Source organism: Chiloscyllium plagiosum, unplaced genomic scaffold, assembly GCF_037043375.1.
Source record: "Chiloscyllium plagiosum isolate Xiang-an unplaced genomic scaffold, Cpla_swu_hap1 HiC_scaffold_44, whole genome shotgun sequence".
Classification (NCBI taxonomy): Eukaryota; Metazoa; Chordata; class Chondrichthyes; order Orectolobiformes; family Hemiscylliidae; genus Chiloscyllium; species Chiloscyllium plagiosum.
The window spans coordinates 23,836,428-23,860,396 of NW_028270182.1; the positions used below are offsets into that span (position 1 = coordinate 23,836,428).

At 57.1% G+C, this 23,969-nt stretch overlaps 2 long non-coding RNA genes across 4 annotated transcripts in view; one reads left to right on the plus strand and one right to left on the minus strand.

The window, feature by feature from the left end:
- Positions 1 to 22,176, minus strand: part of LOC148137366 (uncharacterized) — a 217,323-nt gene extending 195,147 nt beyond the window's left edge. The window contains exons 1-2 of one of the 3 annotated variants that reach the window (XR_015754373.1): positions 22,097 to 22,176; positions 20,701 to 20,816 (exon numbers count right to left, since the gene is read on the minus strand). This is a non-coding gene — a long non-coding RNA (uncharacterized LOC148137366). Of the gene's footprint in view, positions 1 to 20,700; positions 20,817 to 20,933; positions 21,170 to 21,586; positions 21,786 to 22,096 lie in introns of those variants that run through there. The other 2 variants (XR_015754371.1, XR_015754372.1) reach the window with 2 other exon arrangements.
- Positions 22,177 to 22,873: 697 nt separating this feature from the next.
- LOC122548169 (uncharacterized) overlaps positions 22,874 to 23,969 on the plus strand; it is a 51,807-nt gene continuing 50,711 nt past the window's right edge. Inside the window, exon 1 of the long non-coding RNA XR_015754340.1 lies at positions 22,874 to 22,921. This is a non-coding gene — a long non-coding RNA (uncharacterized LOC122548169). The remainder of the gene's footprint in view (positions 22,922 to 23,969) is intronic.

The window sequence follows — 23,969 nt, forward strand, 5'->3', positions numbered from 1 at the left end:
GGAGGGACACACACACACACACGCCGCGTGGGAGGGACACACACACACACGCCGCGTGGGAGGGACACACACACACACACGCCGCGTGGGAGGGACACACACACACACACACGCCGCGTGGGAGGGACACACACACACACACGCCGCGTGGGAGGGACACACACACACACACACACACACACACGCCGCGTGGGAGGGACACACACACACACACACAGCGTGGGAGGGGCACACACAGACACACAGCATGGGAGGGGCACACACAGACACACAGCGTGGGAGGGACACACACACAAACGCTGCGTGGGAGGGACACACACACAGCGAGGGAGGGACACACACACACACACGCCGCGTGGGAGGGACACACACACACGCCGCGTGGGAGGGACACACACACACACACACGCCGCGTGGGAGGGACACACACACACACACACACGCCGCGTGGGAGGGACACACACACACACACGCCGCGTGGGAGGGACACACACACACACACACACGCCGCGTGGGAGGGACACACACACACACACACACGCCGCGTGGGAGGGACACACACACACACACACGCCGCGTGGGAGGGACACACACACACGCCGCGTGGGAGGGACACACACACACACACACGCCGCGTGGGAGGGACACACACACACGCCGCGTGGGAGGGACACACACACACACACACGCCGCGTGGGAGGGACACACACACAGCGTGGGGGACACACACACACACAGCGTGGGACACACACACACACACAGCGTGGGGGGGACACACACACACAGCGTGGGGGGGACACACACACACAGCGTGGGGGGGACACACACACACAGCGTGGGGGGGACACACACACACAGCGTGGGGGGGACACACACACACGCCGCGTGGGAGGGACACACACACACACACACACACGCCGCGTGGGAGGGACACACACACACACACACACACACTGCGTGGGAGGGACACACACACACAGCGTGGGAGACACACACACACACACACACAGCGTGGGGGGGACACACACACACAGCGTGGGAGGGACACACACGCACACACAGCGCGTGGGAGGGACACACACACACACAGCGCGTGGGAGGGACACACACACACACACACAGCGCGTGGGAGGGACACACACGCACACACAGCGCGTGGGAGGGACACACGCACACACAGCGCGTGGGAGGTACACACGCACACACAGCGCGTGGGAGGTACACACGCACACACAGCGCGTGGGGGGTACACACGCACACACAGCGCGTGGGGGGTACACACGCACACACAGCGCGTGGGAGGTACACACACACACACACACAGCGCGTGGGAGGGACACACACACACACACACAGCGCGTGGGAGGGACACACACACACACACACAGCGCGTGGGAGGGACACACACACACACACACAGCGCGTGGGAGGGACACACACACACACACACAGCGCGTGGGAGGGACACACACACACACACACAGCGCGTGGGAGGGACACACACACACACACACAGCGCGTGGGAGGGACACACACACACACACACAGCGCGTGGGAGGGACACACACACACACACACAGCGCGTGGGAGGGACACACACACACACACACAGCGCGTGGGAGGGACACACACACACACACACAGCGCGTGGGAGGGACACACACACACACACACAGCGCGTGGGAGGGACACACACACACACACACAGCGCGTGGGAGGGACACACACACACACACACAGCGCGTGGGAGGGACACACACACACACACAGCGCGTGGGAGGGACACACACACACACAGCGCGTGGGAGGGACACACACACACACAGCGCGTGGGAGGGACACACACACACACAGCGCGTGGGAGGGACACACACACACACACACAGCGCGTGGGAGGGACACACACACACACACACACAGCGCGTGGGAGGGACACACACACACACACACAGCGCGTGGGAGGGACACACACACACACACACAGCGCGTGGGAGGGACACACACACACACACACAGCGCGTGGGAGGGACACACACACACACACACAGCGCGTGGGAGGGACACACACACACACACACAGCGCGTGGGAGGGACACACACACACACACACAGCGCGTGGGAGGGACACACACACAGCGCGTGGGAGGGACACACACACAGCGCGTGGGAGGGACACACACACAGCGCGTGGGAGGGACACACACACAGCGCGTGGGAGGGACACACACACAGCGCGTGGGAGGGACACACACACACACACACAGCGCGTGGGAGGGACACACACACACACACACACAGCGCGTGGGAGGGACACACACACACACACACACAGCGCGTGGGAGGGACACACACACACACACAGCGCGTGGGAGGGACACACACACACACACACAGCGCGTGGGAGGGACACACACACACACACACAGCGCGTGGGAGGGACACACACACACACACACAGCGCGTGGGAGGGACACACACACACACACACACAGCGCGTGGGAGGGACACACACACACACACAGCGCGTGGGAGGGACACACACACACACACACAGCGCGTGGGAGGGACACACACACACACACACAGCGCGTGGGAGGGACACACACACACACACACAGCGCGTGGGAGGGACACACACACACACACACAGCGCGTGGGAGGGCACACACACACAGCGCGTGGGAGGGACACACACACAGCGCGTGGGAGGGACACACACACAGCGCGTGGGAGGGACACACACACAGCGCGTGGGAGGGACACACACACAGCGCGTGGGAGGGACACACACACAGCGCGTGGGAGGGACACACACACAGCGCGTGGGAGGGACACACACACACACACACAGCGCGTGGGAGGGACACACACACACACACACACAGCGCGTGGGAGGGACACACACACACACACACAGCGCGTGGGAGGGACACACACACACAGCGCGTGGGAGGGACACACACACACAGCGCGTGGGAGGGACACACACACACAGCGCGTGGGAGGGACACACACACACACACAGCGCGTGGGAGGGACACACACACACAGCGCGTGGGAGGGACACACACACACACACAGCGCGTGGGAGGGACACACACACACACACAGCGCGTGGGAGGGACACACACACACACACAGCGCGTGGGAGGGACACACACACACACACACAGCGCGTGGGAGGGACACACACACACACACACAGCGCGTGGGAGGGACACACACACACACACACAGCGCGTGGGAGGGACACACACACACACACACAGCGCGTGGGAGGGACACACACACACACACACAGCGCGTGGGAGGGACACACACACACACACACAGCGCGTGGGAGGGACACACACACACACACACAGCGCGTGGGAGGGACACACACACACACACACAGCGCGTGGGAGGGACACACACACACACACACAGCGCGTGGGAGGGACACACACACACACACACAGCGCGTGGGAGGGACACACACACAGCGCGTGGGAGGGACACACACACAGCGCGTGGGAGGGACACACACACAGCGCGTGGGAGGGACACACACACAGCGCGTGGGAGGGACACACACACACACACACAGCGCGTGGGAGGGACACACACACACACACACACAGCGCGTGGGAGGGACACACACACACACACACACAGCGCGTGGGAGGGACACACACACACACACAGCGCGTGGGAGGGACACACACACACACACACAGCGCGTGGGAGGGACACACACACACACACACACAGCGCGTGGGAGGGACACACACACACACACAGCGCGTGGGAGGGACACACACACACACACACAGCGCGTGGGAGGGACACACACACACACACACAGCGCGTGGGAGGGACACACACACACACACACAGCGCGTGGGAGGGACACACACACACACACACAGCGCGTGGGAGGGACACACACACAGCGCGTGGGAGGGACACACACACAGCGCGTGGGAGGGACACACACACAGCGCGTGGGAGGGACACACACACAGCGCGTGGGAGGGACACACACACAGCGCGTGGGAGGGACACACACACAGCGCGTGGGAGGGACACACACACACACACACAGCGCGTGGGAGGGACACACACACACACACACACAGCGCGTGGGAGGGACACACACACACACACACAGCGCGTGGGAGGGACACACACACACAGCGCGTGGGAGGGACACACACACACAGCGCGTGGGAGGGACACACACACACAGCGCGTGGGAGGGACACACACACACACACAGCGCGTGGGAGGGACACACACACACAGCGCGTGGGAGGGACACACACACACACACAGCGCGTGGGAGGGACACACACACACACACACAGCGCGTGGGAGGGACACACACACACACACAGCGCGTGGGAGGGACACACACACACACACAGCGCGTGGGAGGGACACACACACACAGCGCGTGGGAGGGACACACACACACACACAGCGCGTGGGAGGGACAGGACACACACACACACACAGCGCGTGGGAGGGACACACACACACACACAGCGCGTGGGAGGGACACACACACACACACAGCGCGTGGGAGGGACACACACACACACACAGCGCGTGGGAGGGACACACACACACACACACAGCGCGTGGGAGGGACACACACACACACACAGCGCGTGGGAGGGACACACACACACACACAGCGCGTGGGAGGGACACACACACACACACAGCGCGTGGGAGGGACACACACACACACACAGCGCGTGGGAGGGACACACACACACACACAGCGCGTGGGAGGGACACACACACACACACAGCGCGTGGGAGGGACACACACACACACACAGCGCGTGGGAGGGACACACACACACACACAGCGCGTGGGAGGGACACACACACACACACAGCGCGTGGGAGACACACACACACACACACAGCGCGTGGGAGGACACACACACACACACACAGCGCGTGGGAGACACACACACACACACACAGCGCGTGGGAGACACACACACACACACACAGCGCGTGGGAGACACACACACACACACACAGCGCGTGGGAGACACACACACACACACACAGCGCGTGGGAGACACACACACACACACACAGCGCGTGGGAGACACACACACACACACACAGCGCGTGGGAGACACACACACACACACACAGCGCGTGGGAGACACACACACGGACACACAGCGCGTGGGAGGGACACACACGGACACACAGCGCGTGGGAGGGACACACACGGACACACAGCGCGTGGGAGGGACACACACGGACACACAGCGCGTGGGAGGGACACACACGGACACACAGCGCGTGGGAGGGACACACACGGACACACAGCGCGTGGGAGGGACACACACGGACACACAGCGCGTGGGAGGGACACACACGGACACACAGCGCGTGGGAGGGACACACACGGACACACAGCGCGTGGGAGGGACACACACGGACACACAGCGCGTGGGAGGGACACACACACACACACAGCGCGTGGGAGGGACACACACACACACACAGCGCGTGGGAGGGACACACACACACACACACAGCGCGTGGGAGGGACACACACACACACACACAGCGCGTGGGAGGGACACACACACACACACACAGCGCGTGGGAGGGACACACACACAGCGCGTGGGAGGGACACACACACAGCGCGTGGGAGGGACACACACACAGCGCGTGGGAGGGACACACACACAGCGCGTGGGAGGGACACACACACAGCGCGTGGGAGGGACACACACACAGCGCGTGGGAGGGACACACACACAGCGCGTGGGAGGGACACACACACAGCGCGTGGGAGGGACACACACACAGCGCGTGGGAGGGACACACACACAGCGCGTGGGAGGGACACACACACAGCGCGTGGGAGGGACACACACACAGCGCGTGGGAGGGACACACACACACACACACACAGCGCGTGGGAGGGACACACACACAGCGCGTGGGAGGGACACACACACAGCGCGTGGGAGGGACACACACACACACACACAGCGCGTGGGAGGGACACACACACACACACACAGCGCGTGGGAGGGACACACACACACACACACAGCGCGTGGGAGGGACACACACACACACACACAGCGCGTGGGAGGGACACACACACACACACACAGCGCGTGGGAGGGACACACACACACACACACAGCGCGTGGGAGGGACACACACACACACACACAGCGCGTGGGAGGGACACACACACACACACACAGCGCGTGGGAGGGACACACACACACACACACAGCGCGTGGGAGGGACACACACACACACACACAGCGCGTGGGAGGGACACACACACACACACACAGCGCGTGGGAGGGACACACACACACACACACAGCGCGTGGGAGGGACACACACACACACACACAGCGCGTGGGAGGGACACACACACACACACACAGCGCGTGGGAGGGACACACACACACACACACAGCGCGTGGGAGGGACACACACACACACACACAGCGCGTGGGAGGGACACACACACACACACACAGCGCGTGGGAGGGACACACACACACACACACAGCGCGTGGGAGGGACACACACACACACACACAGCGCGTGGGAGGGACACACACACACACACACAGCGCGTGGGAGGGACACACACACACACACACAGCGCGTGGGAGGGACACACACACACACACACAGCGCGTGGGAGGGACACACACACACACACACAGCGCGTGGGAGGGACACACACACACACACACAGCGCGTGGGAGGGACACACACACACACACACAGCGCGTGGGAGGGACACACACACACACACACAGCGCGTGGGAGGGACACACACACACACACACAGCGCGTGGGAGGGACACACACACACACACACAGCGCGTGGGAGGGACACACACACACACACACAGCGCGTGGGAGGGACACACACACACACACACAGCGCGTGGGAGGGACACACACACACACACACAGCGCGTGGGAGGGACACACACACACACACACAGCGCGTGGGAGGGACACACACACACACACACAGCGCGTGGGAGGGACACACACACACACACACAGCGCGTGGGAGGGACACACACACACACACACAGCGCGTGGGAGGGACACACACACACACACACAGCGCGTGGGAGGGACACACACACACACACACAGCGCGTGGGAGGGACACACACACACACACACAGCGCGTGGGAGGGACACACACACACACACACAGCGCGTGGGAGGGACACACACACACACACACAGCGCGTGGGAGGGACACACACACACACACACAGCGCGTGGGAGGGACACACACACACACACACAGCGCGTGGGAGGGACACACACACACACACACAGCGCGTGGGAGGGACACACACACACACACACAGCGCGTGGGAGGGACACACACACACACACACAGCGCGTGGGAGGGACACACACACACACACACAGCGCGTGGGAGGGACACACACACACACACACAGCGCGTGGGAGGGACACACACACACACACACAGCGCGTGGGAGGGACACACACACACACACACAGCGCGTGGGAGGGACACACACACACACACACAGCGCGTGGGAGGGACACACACACACACACACAGCGCGTGGGAGGGACACACACACACACACACAGCGCGTGGGAGGGACACACACACACACACACAGCGCGTGGGAGGGACACACACACACACACACAGCGCGTGGGAGGGACACACACACACACACACAGCGCGTGGGAGGGACACACACACACACACACAGCGCGTGGGAGGGACACACACACACACACACAGCGCGTGGGAGGGACACACACACACACACACAGCGCGTGGGAGGGACACACACACACACACACACAGCGCGTGGGAGGGACACACACACACACACACACAGCGCGTGGGAGGGACACACACACACACACACACAGCGCGTGGGAGGGACACACACACACACACACAGCGCGTGGGAGGGACACACACACACACACACAGCGCGTGGGAGGGACACACACACACACACACAGCGCGTGGGAGGGACACACACACACACACACAGCGCGTGGGAGGGACACACACACACACACACAGCGCGTGGGAGGGACACACACACACACACACAGCGCGTGGGAGGGACACACACACACACACAGCGCGTGGGAGGGACACACACACACACACACAGCGCGTGGGAGGGACACACACACACACACACAGCGCGTGGGAGGGACACACACACACAGCGCGTGTGAGGGACACACACACACACACACACACACACAGCGCGTGGGAGGGACACAGACACACACACACACACACAGCGCGTGGGAGGGACACACACACAGCGCGTGGGAGGGACACACACACAGCGCGTGGGAGGGACACACACACACACACACACACAGCGCGTGGGAGGGACACACACACACACACACACAGCGCGTGGGAGGGACACACACAGCGCGTGGGAGGGACACACACACACACACAGCGCGTGGGAGGGACACACACACAGCGCGTGGGAGGGACACACACACACACACAGCGCGTGGGAGGGACACACACACACACACAGCGCGTGGGAGGGACACACACACACACACACACACACACACACACACACACACACAGCGCGTGGGAGGGACACACACACAGCGCGTGGGAGGGGGACACACACACACAGCGCGTGGGAGGGACACACACACACACAGCGCGTGGGAGGGACACACACACACACAGCGCGTGGGAGGGACACACACACACACAGCGCGTGGGAGGGACACACACACACAGCGCGTGGGAGGGACACACACACACAGCGCGTGGGAGGGACACACACACACAGCGCGTGGGAGGGACACACACACACAGCGCGTGGGAGGGACACACACACACACACAGCGCGTGGGAGGGACACACACACACAGCGCGTGTGAGGGACACACACACACACACAGCGCGTGGGAGGGACACACACACACAGCGCGTGTGAGGGACACACACACACACACAGCGCGTGGGAGGGACACAGACACACACACACACAGCGCGTGGGAGGGACACGCACACACACACACACAGCGCGTGGGAGGGACACACACACACAGCGCGTGGGAGGGACACACACACACACACACACACACACAGAGCGCGTGGGAGGGACACACACACAGCGCGTGGGAGGGACACACACACACACAGCGCGTGGGAGGGAAACACACACACACACAGCGCGTGGGAGGGACACACACACACACACAGCGCGTGGGAGGGACACACACACACACACACACAGCGCGTGGGAGGGACACACACACACACACACACAGCGCGTGGGAGGGACACACACACACAGCGCGTGGGAGGGACACACACACACACAGCGCGTGGGAGGGACACACACACACAGCGCGTGGGAGGGACACACACACACACAGCGCGTGGGAGGGACACACACACACACACACAGCGTGTGGGAGGGACACGGACACACACACACAGCGCGTGGGAGGGACACGGACACACACACACAGCGCGTGGGAGGGACACGGACACACACACACAGCGCGTGGGAGGGACACACACACACACACACAGCGCGTGGGAGGGACACACACACACACACACAGCGCGTGGGAGGGACACACACACACACACACAGCGCGTGGGAGGGACACACACACACACACAGCGCGTGGGAGGGACACTCACACACACACACAGCGCGTGGGAGGGACACTCACACACACACAGCGCGTGGGAGGGACACTCACACACACACAGCGCGTGGGAGGGACACTCACACACACACAGCGCGTGGGAGGGACACACACAGCGCGTGGGAGGGACACACACACACACACAGCGCGTGGGAGGGACACACACACACAGCGCGTGGGAGGGACACACACACACACAGCGCGTGGGCGGGACACACACACACACACACAGCGCGTGGGCGGGACACACACAGCGCGTGGGAGGGACACACACACACACAGTGCGTGGGAGGGACACACACACACACAGTGCGTGGGAGGGACACACACACACACAGTGCGTGGGAGGGACACACACACACAGCGCGTGGGAGGGACACACACACACACACAGCGCGTGGGAGGGACACACACACACACACAGCGCATGGGAGGGACACACACACACACACAGCGCGTGGGAGGGACACACACACACAGCGCGTGGGAGGGACACACACACACACACAGCGCGTGGGAGGGACACATACACAGCGCGTGGGAGGGACACACACACAGCGCGTGGGAGGGACACACACACACACAGCGCGTGGGAGACACACACACACACACACACAGCGCGCGGGAGGGACACACACACACACAGCGCGTGGGAGGGACACACACACACAAACAGCGCGTGGGAGGGACACACACACACAAACAGCGCGTGGGAGGGACACACACACACAAACAGCGCGTGGGAGGGACACACACACAAACAGCGCGTGGGAGGGACACACACACACAAACAGCGCGTGGGAGGGACACACACACACAAACAGCGCGTGGGAGGGACACAGACACACACACACACAGCGCGTGGGAGGGACACAGACACACACACACACAGCGCGTGGGAGGGACACACACACACACACAGCGCGTGGGAGGGACACACACACACACAGCGCGTGGGAGGGACACACACACACACAGCGCGTGGGAGGGACACACACACACAAACAGCGCGTGGGAGGGACACACACACACAAACAGCGCGTGGGAGGGACACACACACACACAGCGCGTGGGAGGGACACACACACACAAACAGCGCGTGGGAGGGACACACACACACAAACAGCGCGTGGGAGGGACACAGACACACACAGCGCGTGGGAGGGACACACACACACACACACACACAGCGCGTGGGAGGGACACACACACACACAGCGCGTGGGAGGGACACACACACACACAGCGCGTGGGAGGGACACACACACACACACACAGCGCGTGGGAGGGACACACACACACACACACAGCGCGTGGGAGGGACACACACACACACACAGCGCGTGGGAGGGACACACACACACACACAGCGCGTGGGAGGGACACACACACACACACAGCGCGTGGGAGGGACACACACACACACACAGCGCGTGGGAGGGACACACACACACACACAGCGCGTGGGAGGGACACACACACACACACAGCGCGTGGGAGGGACACACACACACACACAGCGCGTGGGAGGGACACACACACACACACAGCGCGTGGGAGGGACACACACACACACACAGCGCGTGGGAGGGACACACACACACACACAGCGCGTGGGAGGGACACACACACACACACAGCGCGTGGGAGGGACACACACACACACACACAGCGCGTGGGAGGGACACACACACACACACACAGCGCGTGGGAGGGACACACACACACACACACAGCGCGTGGGAGGGACACACACACACACACACACACACACACACAGCGCGTGGGAGGGACACACACACACACACACACAGCGCGTGGGAGGGACACTCACACACACACAGCGCGTGGGAGGGACACTCACACACACACAGCGCGTGGGAGGGACACTCACACACACACAGCGCGTGGGAGGGACACTCACACACACACAGCGCGTGGGAGGGACACACACACACACACACACAGCGCGTGGGAGGGACACACACACACACACACACAGCGCGTGGGAGGGACACGGACACACACACACAGCGCGTGGGAGGGACACGGACACACACACACAGCGCGTGGGAGGGACACACACACACACACACAGCGCGTGGGAGGGACACACACACACACACACAGCGCGTGGGAGGGACACACACACACACACACAGCGCGTGGGAGGGACACACACACACAGCGCGTGGGAGGGACACTCACACACACACACAGCGCGTGGGAGGGACACTCACACACACACACAGCGCGTGGGAGGGACACTCACACACACACAGCGCGTGGGAGGGACACTCACACACACACAGCGCGTGGGAGGGACACTCACACACACACAGCGCGTGGGAGGGACACTCACACACACACAGCGCGTGGGAGGGACACACACAGCGCGTGGGAGGGACACACACACACACAGCGCGTGGGAGGGACACACACACACACAGCGCGTGGGAGGGACACACACACACAGCGCGTGGGCGGGACACACACACACACACAGCGCGTGGGCGGGACACACAGCGCGTGGGAGGGACACACAGCGCGTGGGAGGGACACACACACACACAGTGCGTGGGAGGGACACACACACACACAGTGCGTGGGAGGGACACACACACACACAGTGCGTGGGAGGGACACACACACACAGCGCGTGGGAGGGACACACACACACACACACAGCGCGTGGGAGGGACACACACACACACACAGCGCGTGGGAGGGACACACACACACACACAGCGCGTGGGAGGGACACACACACACACACAGCGCGTGGGAGGGACACACACACACACACAGCGCGTGGGAGGGACACACACACAGCGCGTGGGAGGGACACACACACACAGCGCGTGGGAGGGACACACACACACACAGCGCGTGGGAGGGACACATACACAGCGCGTGGGAGGGACACACACACACACACAGCGCGTGGGAGGGACACACACACACACACACAGCGCGTGGGAGACACACACACACACAGCGCGCGGGAGGGACACACACACACAGCGCGCGGGAGGGACACACACACACAAACAGCGCGTGGGAGGGACACACACACACAAACAGCGCGTGGGAGGGACACACACACACAAACAGCGCGTGGGAGGGACACACACACACAAACAGCGCGTGGGAGGGACACACACACACACACAGCGCGTGGGAGGGACACACACACACACACACACAGCGCGTGGGAGGGACACACACACACACAGCGCGTGGGAGGGACACACACACACACAGCGCGTGGGAGGGACACACACACACACACAGCGCGTGGGAGGGACACACACACACACACAGCGCGTGGGAGGGACACACACACACACACACACACACACACAGCGCGTGGGAGGGACACACACACACACACACACACAGCGCGTGGGTGGGACACGCGCACACACACACACACACAGCGCGTGGGAGGGACACACACACACAAACAGCGCGTGGGAGGGACACACACACACACACACACAGCGCGAGGGTGGGACACGCGCACACACAGCGAGGGTGGGACACGCGCACACACAGCGAGGGTGGGACACGCGCACACACAGCGAGGGTGGGACACGCACACACACAGCGAGGGAGGGACACGCACACACACAGCGAGGTTGAGACATGCACACACACAGCGAGGTTGAGACACGCTCACACACAGCGAGGGAGGGACACGCACACACACAGCGAGGTTGGGACACGCACACACACAGCGAGGGTGGGACACGCACACACACAGCGAGGGTGGGACACGCACACACACAGCGAGGGTGGGACACGCACACACACAGCGAGGGTGGGACACGCACACACACAGCGAGGGTGGGACACGCACACACACAGCGAGGGTGGGACACGCACACACACAGCGAGGGTGGGACACGCACACACACAGCGAGGGTGGGACACGCACACACACAGCGAGGGTGGGACACGCACACACACAGCGAGGGTGGGACACGCACACACACAGCGAGGGTGGGACACGCACACACACAGCGAGGGTGGGACACGCACACACACAGCGAGGGTGGGACACGCACACACACAGCGAGGGTGGGACACGCACACACACAGCGAGGGTGGGACACGCACACACACAGCGAGGGAGGGACACGCACACACACAGCGAGGGTGGGACACGCACACACACAGCGAGGGTGGGACACGCACACACACAGCGAGGGTGGGACACGCACACACACAGCGAGGGTGGGACACGCACACACACAGCGAGGGTGGGACACGCACACACACAGCGAGGGTGGGACACGCACACACACAGCGAGGGTGGGACACGCACACACACAGCGAGGGTGGGACACGCACACACACAGCGAGGGTGGGACACGCACACACACAGCGAGGGTGGGACACGCACACACACAGCGAGGGTGGGACACGCACACACACAGCGAGGGTGGGACACGCACACACACAGCGAGGGTGGGACACGCACACACACAGCGAGGGTGGGACACGCACACACACAGCGAGGGTGGGACACGCACACACACAGCGAGGGTGGGACACGCACACACACAGCGAGGGTGGGACACGCACACACACAGCGAGGGTGGGACACGCACACACACAGCGAGGGTGGGACACGCACACACACAGCGAGGGTGGGACACGCACACACACAGCGAGGGTGGGACACGCACACACGCAGCGAGGGAGGGACACGCACACACGCAGCGAGGGAGGGACACGCACACACACAGCGAGGGAGGGACACGCACACACACAGCGAGGTTGGGACACGCACACACACAGCGAGGGAGGGACACGCACACACACAGCGAGGGAGGGACACGCACACACACAGCGAGGTTGAGACACGCTCACACACAGCGAGGTTGAGACACGCACACACACAGCGAGGTTGAGACACGCACACACACAGCGAGGTTGAGACATGGACACACACAGCGAGGTTGAGACATGCACACACACAGCGAGGTTGAGACATGCACACACACAGCGAGGTTGAGACATGGACACACACAGCGAGGTTGAGACATGCACACACACAGCGAGGTTGAGACATGGACACACACAGCGAGGTTGAGACATGGACACACACAGCGAGGTTGAGACATGGACACACACAGCGAGGTTGAGACATGGACACACACAGCGAGGTTGAGACATGCACACACACAGCGAGGTTGAGACATGCACACACACAGTGAGGTTGAGACATGCACACACACAGCGAGGTTGAGATTTGATGGTACTGAGAACACCGAACGGAGAATTCACCACAAGGGTATACAGGAAAGCCACACACACAGACCAAGTCCTAAACTACGAAAGCAACCACCCCAACACACACAAAAGAAGTTGCATCAAGACACTGTTCAAAAGGGCCACAACACATTGCAGCACACCAGTACTGCAAAAAGAGGAAGAAGAACACCTATACAATGTATTCGCCAAAAACGGATACCCCCACAATTTCATTCGGGATTGTCTGTATGGATTTGCTAGACGACTGTCCTCTGATATTGATGAGGGCAGTGCAGATGATGTGTTTGAGATGGAGTTCATTAAGGTCTTTGACGAGGTCCCACACGGAAGGCTGGTCCAAAAGGCAAATTGGCTCCACAATTGGTGGAGGGTTGTTTTTGTGATTGAATGCCTTTGTCCAGCTGATGTACCACAGGGATCTGTGCTGGAACCATTGCTGGCTGTTACGTACATTAATAACTTGGATATCAAAGCAGAAGGAATCATTAGTAGGTTTGTAGATGACATGAAAGGTGAGGGCGTTGTGAGGGGGATGGACTCAGGCTGCAGTCTGATATCAATCAGATGATAAACTGAGCAGAGTAATGGCAGACAGAGTTTACTTCTGATCACTGTGAGGTAATGAACTGTGGAAAGTCTAATAAATGAATGATATACATCATGAATGGTAGGTCCTCCTGGAGTACTGAGGAACACAGGGACTTTGGTGGGCAAGTCTCTGGATGTCTGAAGGTGTCAGCACAGATAGACAGGGTGGGGAATACACCTGAACTGGGAGCAGGAGGGGGACCCACATCCTGGTGGGGAGCATTGCTGGAGCTGCTCAAGAGGGTTTAAACTCGTCTGGCAGGGCTGTGTGACCCCAAAGTGTCGTAAGGCCAGAAAGAAAGTTGAGGCTGGTACAAATGTTCGAGAGAAGAATATAAGTAGACAAGGCAGGCAAGAACATAGCAGACAATGAGGGAAAACTGGTGGATTAAACTGCAGTTATTTCAATGCAAAGGGCCAGACAGATAAGGCAGATGAACCCAGAGCATGGATGGGAACATGAGATTGGGATACCATAGGTATGACAGAAACACAGCTGAGGGAGCAACAGGACCAGCAGCTCAATGTTCCGGAGACAGGTGCTACAGGAAGGATAGAACAGCAGGCAAAACAGGAGGAGAGCTGGTGGTTTTGATCCCAGCAGTACCTAGAGGGAGTATTCATGTAGGATTGAAATGTGTTGCTGGAGAAGCGCAGCAGGTCAGGCAGCATCTAGGGAACAGGAGAATCGACGTTTCGGGCATTACCCCTTCTTCAGGAATGAGGAAAGTTTGTCCAGCAGGCTGGACAAACTTTCCTCATTCCTGAAGAAGGGCTAATGCCCGAAACGTCGATTCTCCTGTTCCCTAGATGCTGCCTGACCTGCTGCGCTTCTCCAGCAACACATTTCCATCTCTGATCTCCAGCATCTGCAGACCTCATTTTCTATTCATGTAGGATTGTCCAGTTAAGCGATATTAGTGGAACTGAGAAATAAAAATTGGCCATTAGTTTTCTACAGTCGTACTACAGCGATAGGCAATGGGAGATGAAGAAGCAAATATGTCAGGAGATTTCAGGTATCTCTTAGAATAATAGGGTTGGAATGATAGGGGATCTTAACCGTTCCAAACCTGGACTGGGATTGCTACTAAGTTAAGCATTTGGATGGAAGGAATTTGTTAAGTGTGTTCCGAAAACTCCCAGTCATTATGTAAGTGGCCCAACTGGAGAATGGGGCTAAACCTGACCTCCCCTTGGGAAACAAGGGGACGGGACTGAGATGTTAGTGGGGGAGCACTTTGGAAAGTTACCACAATTGTATTAGTTTGAAAATAGCGATGGAAAAGGACAGGCCTGGTCCACAAGTTAAAGTTATTCAATGGAGCATGATAGTATTAGACTTGAATTTTTAAAGTAGATCTGGGGAGGCTATTTGCAGATAAAGGGAAATCTGGCAAGTAGGAATATCTTAAAACCGAGATAAAAGGAGCGTTCAGCGCCAGCGTGTTCCTGTTAGTGTGCAGCTCAATGCCGACAGAATTAGGAAACACTGGCTGAGTTTTGAGGCTGTGGTCAAGAAAAAAAAGGGGTCACATGTCAGATATAACTGGCTGACTCAAGGGGATCCCTTCAGGAGCATCGGGGCTGTAGAAATACACTTAGGATGGAAATCAGGAATGTAAAAAGGGGACACAAGATAGCTTTGGCAGAGAAAGTTAAGGAGAATCCAAAGAGACTCTACAAGTGAATTAAGAGCAAAAGAAGAGCTAGGGACAAAACCGGTATCCTTAATGATCAATGAAGCCAACGATGTGTGAAACTACAAGATCCGAAACAAATATTTCACTCTGGAACTTACTGTGGATAAAGACTGGGGCGCTCAGGGGACTAAACAGTGTTTAGCCTGACTACTATTGGAATACTGTATGCAATTCTGGTCTCAATGCCACAGGAAGGATGTTGTGGAACATGAAAGGGTTCAGAAGAAATGACCAAAGATGTTGCCAGGGTTGGAGGGTTTGCGCTTCAGGGAAAAGCCTGAATAGGCTGGGGCTGTTTTCACTTGAACATGGGAGGTTGAGGAGTTAACTGATAAAAGGTGTTTAAAATCATGATAGTCATCGACAGGGTCAATAGACAAGGTCATTTCACCAGGCGAGGGAAACTTTTCAAAGGGGTCTAAAGGACAACAGGCTCCTGCAGAATGGATGGAATAAGCTGCCAGAGCAATAGTGGAGGCTGATAGAAATACATTTAAAAGGCATGTGGATGGGTGTATGAATAGCAAGGGTTCAGAGGGATAGCAAGGGTTCAGAGGGATATTGGCAAAATTGTGGCAAATGTGACTAGAAACATCATGCAGGAGTTGGTCCGAAGGGCCTGTTTCCATGCTGTACATCTCTATGACTCAATGTCTTGAAATGAGTCCACATTATAGAAAAGGAGGTGCTGGAGGTTTTAAAACACAAAGGTAGATAAATCCCCAGGACCTGATCAAATGGATCTCAGGACATGGTGGGAAGCTGGTGAAGAAATTGTAGGGCCCCTCGCAGAGATATTTGTACCATAGAGAGCTATGTGTGATAGGCTGTTAGACTGGAGGGTGGCATTGTGGACAGTGAAGGTTTTCTGAGATTACAAAGGGATCCTGATGAAATGTGTGAATGGCTGAAAAACTGTAGATGGAGTTCAATCTGAATAAATGCGAGGTAATGCATTTTGTACAACAAACACGGGCAGGGCTGATACAATTAATGGCAAGACCTTCGGTAGTGTTGTAGAACAGAGGGACCTCAGTGTTCAGCTACATAATTCTTTGAAGTTTGCAACATGGAGAGACAGGATAGTTTAAAAAAAGGTGCTTGCCTCACTTGCTTTCATTGCTCAGTCCTTTGGATATAGGAGTTGGGAAGTCATATTGAGATTATACAGGCCATTGGTGAGTCCTCTTCTGGAATACTGTGTCCAGTTCTGGTCAACCAGTTATAGGAAGGATATTATTAAGCTGGAAAGGGTTGGGAGGAGATTTACTGGGATGTGGCTGGGTACGAAAGGCTTCAGTATAAAGAAAGGCTGAATAGGTTGGTATTTTTCACTGAAACCTGAATGTTGACAGATGACCTCATAGAAGTTTATAAAATCATGAGGGGGATAGATAGAGTTAATGGGAGTTGTCTTTTCCCACGGACAGGGGAGTTTCAAGACAAGGCACAACATTTTTAAGTTTAGAGGAAAGACATATTAAAAAAAAGACATGAGGGGCACATTGTTACACAGAGGGTGGGTTGTGTGTGGAATGAACTTCCCAAGGAAGGGGTGAACATGGGGACAATTACAATGTTCAAAAGACATTTGGATTAGAATAGGAATAGGAAAGGTTTGAAGGGATATGATCCAGGAACAGGCAGATGGGATGAGATCCGTTTTAGAGTATGATTAGCGTTAACCGAATAGTGCGGTATGACTCTGACTATGATTATAATGTTGTGTCATTAATTAAGAAAGGCTGCAAGAGAAAGCCAGGGAACTACAGACTGATGAGCGAGACATCAGGGTGGGTCAGTTGTTGGAGGTCATTCTGAGAGGTAGGCCTTACATGTATTTGGAAAGATAAGGCCTGATTACGGACAGCCAGCATGGCTTTGTGCATGGGAAAACATGTCCCACAAACTTGACTGGCGTTTACTCAAGATGTGACCAAAAAGATGGACGAAGGCAGAGCAAGAGACGTTGTTTCTGGCTTCCACAAACCCTTGTTCAGGGTGTAGCATGATACATTGGTTAGTCACGGTAGATAACAAAGGATCAGGGAGAGCTTGCCAACTGGATACAAAATGGGAGAGGGTTGTTGTTCAGACTGGGGCCTCTGACCAGCAGTGTGCTATAAGGATTGGTGCTGGGACCACTATTGTGCACCATTTACATAAACAATCTGAGTGAAAAGTTAGCAGTCCCTGTTAGTATGTTTGTGGATACCAAGATTAGTGGAAGAGTGGGCAGGGAATTGAAGGTGATGTTAATCAACTGGGCCAGTGGGCCAATGAATGAAAGATGGAATTTAATTCAGGAGTTGGATTTAGTTCAGACAAACCAGGGAGGACTAACACAGTTAATGGTTGGGCCCTGGACAGTGTTGTAGAAAAGGGAGAGACCAAGGGGTGCAGTTACATTGTTCCTTGGACTGGCATCACAGGGTGACAGGGTGTTGAAAGCGGCAATTGGCACACTTGTCTTCATTGGTCAGAGCATTGAGTACATGAGTTGGAGATATTGGTAACATTGTCGTCTATATTTCTCCAGGGCAGAGGAGGCCACGGGTGACCTTCTAAAGGTTGATGAAACCATGTAGGGCCGAAGTAAGGTGAATTGCCAAGGGTAGGTGAGTCCATAGCAGGAGGCATAAACGTGAGGTGTGAGAGCAAGGATTTAAAGAGGGAGCTGAGGGGCAACATTATCCACAGAGGATGGTGCATAGACAGAATGGACGGCCAGAGGAAATGGTAAAAACAAGTACAATTACAACATGGAAAGGACACTTGGGCAGGTACATGGAGAGAGAAGATTTGAAAGGATATAGGTCAAATATAGGCAAACGCAACGCATTCCATTTAGGGAACCTTAGCCGAAGAGTCATGCGCACAGAAACAGACCCTATGTCTCCAGTTATTCGAGGAGGAGACTATCGAGACAAGGCATGTTGTAGAGACTGAAGCAAGGTACAGCGATAAGGATGGTCATCTAGACTGGAGGTTTCAAATATGTGAAATAATTGGTGAGGGGGAGGAGATGACAGAGATAGGAACTGTTATAGGAGTTAGAATGATTGAAGACACTGGTCCTCGATACAAGCCATTGATACAGTGTTGGAGAGGGAATAGAGAACAGAAAGATCCCAGGCAGCATTACCACGTGGGAGGCCTGCTTTCCCCTCAGCTGTTCTGATGATCCCTAAAAAAGCACAGGCCTGGACTGATAACTGGGAACTCCCAATGCTGTCTCATTACTACAAAACTTGCAGCAGGCGTGGTGATTGAGCCTGGGGTGTGTCTGTACTGTGCTCCCCCTCCAGCACTTTCTCTATGCAATGTCTTGTTAGCTGATGTTTGGACCCCTCCTTATTACTTTCTGCTCTGTGCACTGGAACGACCTTACCTGGCAGCAGGATTTATTGAAGACTCCCGACCTCCCTGACTTTGTCTTTCTGGCTGACCAACCATCGTCCCAACCAGCAGTTGGCAAGTCTATTGAGTCAGGAACTCCATGAGTACCTGTAGAAGACACAGAAATAGGCAGAATGGGAAATTAGACTAATGCTTTGAGGGTTACACATATAGAATGGCACTGAGCCCACAGAGATCTGGAAAATCCCAGTCTACATTCCTGACCTGTGCTGCCTCATCTCTCTAGAGTGGAGAATTCTGTTAGCTCATGATCTGCAGTAGCTTCAAGAGTGAGAGACGCTGACAGAGGCAGCAATTAGACCCACAGAGTGAGGGATACCACATGGAGAGGTACTGAGTCACATCACCAGAGTGCCGGGTCAAACAATTAGTGGGCGGCACGGTGGCACAGTGGTTAGCACTACTGCCTCATAGCGCAGCACTGCCTGACCCGGGTTCAATTTCCGCCTCAGGCGACTGACTGTGTGGAGTTTGCGCGTTCTCCCCGTGTCTGCGTGGGTTTCCTCCCACAGTCCAAAGATATGCAGGTCAGGTGAATTGACCATGCTAAATTGCCCGTACTGTTAGTTAAGGGGGGGTATGGGTGGGTTGCGCTTCGGCGGGGCGGTGTGGACTTGTTGGGCCGAAGGGCCTGTTTCCACACTATAAATAATCTAATTGTGCAGGAAGAAAGAGTTTTGATTCATGTTGCACTGGGATATACAAACTGTGAGCAGGCGAAGTGATGGCCTAGTGGCATTATTGTGTAACAATTTATCCAGAAACTCAGCATGTGTCCTCTGGGCACAGGTCCAAATCCCACCATTGCAAATGATTGAACGTGAAGTAAATGCTTCAAAAACGATGTAATTAAAAACCTGTAAGTGAGTATTAAACAATTGCTGATGTTAAGAAAAATCCATTGGGTGCATTCCTGTCTTTAGTGAAGTAATCTAAAATGGGATTGGGATATCACAGGTATTACAGAAACAACAACTGAGGGAGGGACAGGACAGGACAGGCAGCTCAATGTCCCAGGGGACAGATGCTGCACGAAGGACAGAAGTGGAGCTGAGAGAGGAGGAGAGGTGCTGGTTCTGATTGGGTGAAACATCCCAGCAGGCCTGAGAGAGGATATTCCTGCGGGACCGCCCAGTGACGCTGTGTCCGTGGGATTAATCAATAACAATGGGTCTTCCCTTTCCTCTGATTGTTCTACAGACCCCGATAACCCCGCCCTCCTGCACCTTGACCTTCTCAAGATGGCGACCCTGAGGCCCGCGCGCCCTCTTCCCTCAAACAAATGGCGACCGTGACTCTGGGCCGCTGATCAGAGACCGTCGCCTCCTTACACGGGCCTGGAGGGTGTTTTTCGAGTTATTTTTAACCTGTATCCAGGACTTGTGAAATCTCTCTGCTCCTTTCTCCTTGCGAGGCTCCCGCAAACTGGCTCTGAAGCCGATCGCAGCCGCTGCCGGAGAAAGCAGCTCCATGTCTCTGTGTAATGATCAATGTGACACTGCGCATGCTCCACATAGAAACCAAACTGCGCGTGCGTCTGAGATTATCGGTGAGTTTATAGAGAATATTCATATCTGCAAAGGATCATGGGTGAAGTCATTCACAATTGCTCTGTCGAGATACAGTCATTGAGATGATTAGTATGAAAATAGATTGTTCGGTCCAACTTAACCATACTAGCCAGATATGTAAATTACCAATCGCTCTGGGAGTTTGAAAATAAGTTTCTTCCTCGAGTTGTGTAAACTGACCTGTGAATTACTCTCAGCTCGTCCCCTTACACTATTGCAAAATCACCCATGTGTTTATCTAAGGGTTGTTTAAATCTCCCTAATGTAGGTTATCAGATTTACGTCTCAACTATTTCTTTAAAATCTCACATTGATTCATGGGAGAGGTTTAATGCTCCACTGTGTAGTGAGAATGATCAATCCTGCAAAATAGTTTGCTTTCTGACCAATCCTGAAGCGTTCACTCCCCGAGAATGCTTTGGCCCCGCTCCTCACTCTCTCTGGTAAGACGACCGGCCGCTGCTCGGTCCTCCTGTTCCGCCCCGCCCAATTGCGGAGTTGATTCGGGCGCGACTCAGCAGGCTAAGGGACAAGGCAAGTTAGAGTCGATGCCTTGTGATGTGGTGAAAATACCCCGAAACTTGAATCGAGAGGCCTGAGTTCATTCCACAGCTTGTGCAGGTGTGTGTGTAATAACAATTTTATTAAGAAAAAAACAAGGAAAGGCAGGAACAGAGTAAAAACAATAGAACATGCAAACAATGTGGTGGGGCTCTCAATGCTCTGGTGATTTTAGTCTTTACCATGTGTTTTAGGGCCCCAGGGCATCCCAGTACAGACTGTGCCACTCCTCCTTGTGCACAGCCAGATATCACGATTGTGGTGGGGAACAGATTCTGGATTAGTGGTGCTGGAAGAGCACAGCAGTTCAGGCAGCATCCGAGGAGCAGTAAAATCAATGTTTCGGGCAAAAGCCCTTCATCAGGAATAAAGGCAGAGAGCCTGAAGCGTGGAGAGATAAGCTAGAGGAGGGTGGGGGTGGAGAGAAAGTAGCATAGAGTACAATAGGTCAGTGGGGGAGGGGATGAAGGTGATAGGTCGGGGGCGGTCGGAGGATGGAGTGGATAGGTGGAAAAGAAGATAGGCAGATGGGACAAGTCAGGACAAGTCACGGGGACAGTGCTGAGCTGGAAGTTTGGAACTGGGATGAGGTGGGGGAAGGGGAAATGAGGAAACTGTTGAAGTCCACATTGATGCCCTGGGATTGAAGTGTTGCAAGGCAGAAGATGAGGCGTTCTTCCTCCAGGCGTCTGGTGGTGAGGGAGCGGCAGTGAAGGAGGCCCAGGACCTCCATGTCCTCGGCAGAGTGGGAGGGAGAGTTGAAATGTTGGGCCACAGGGCGGTGGGGTTGATTGGTGCGGGTGTCCCGGAGATGTTCCCTAAAGCGCTGTGCTAGGAGGCGTCCAGTCTCCCCAATGTAGAGGAGACCGCATCGGTAGCAACGGATACAATAAATGATATTAGTGGATGTGCAGGTAAAACTTTGATGGATGTGGAAGGCTCCTTTAGGGCCATGGATAGAGGTGAGGGAGGAGGTGTGGGCGCAGGTTTTGCAATTCCTGCGGTGGCAGGGGAAGGTACCAGGTTGGGAGGGTGGGTTGTGGGGGCGCGTGGAGCTGACCAGGTAGTTACGGAGGGAACGGTCTTTGCGGAAGGCAGAAAGGGGTGG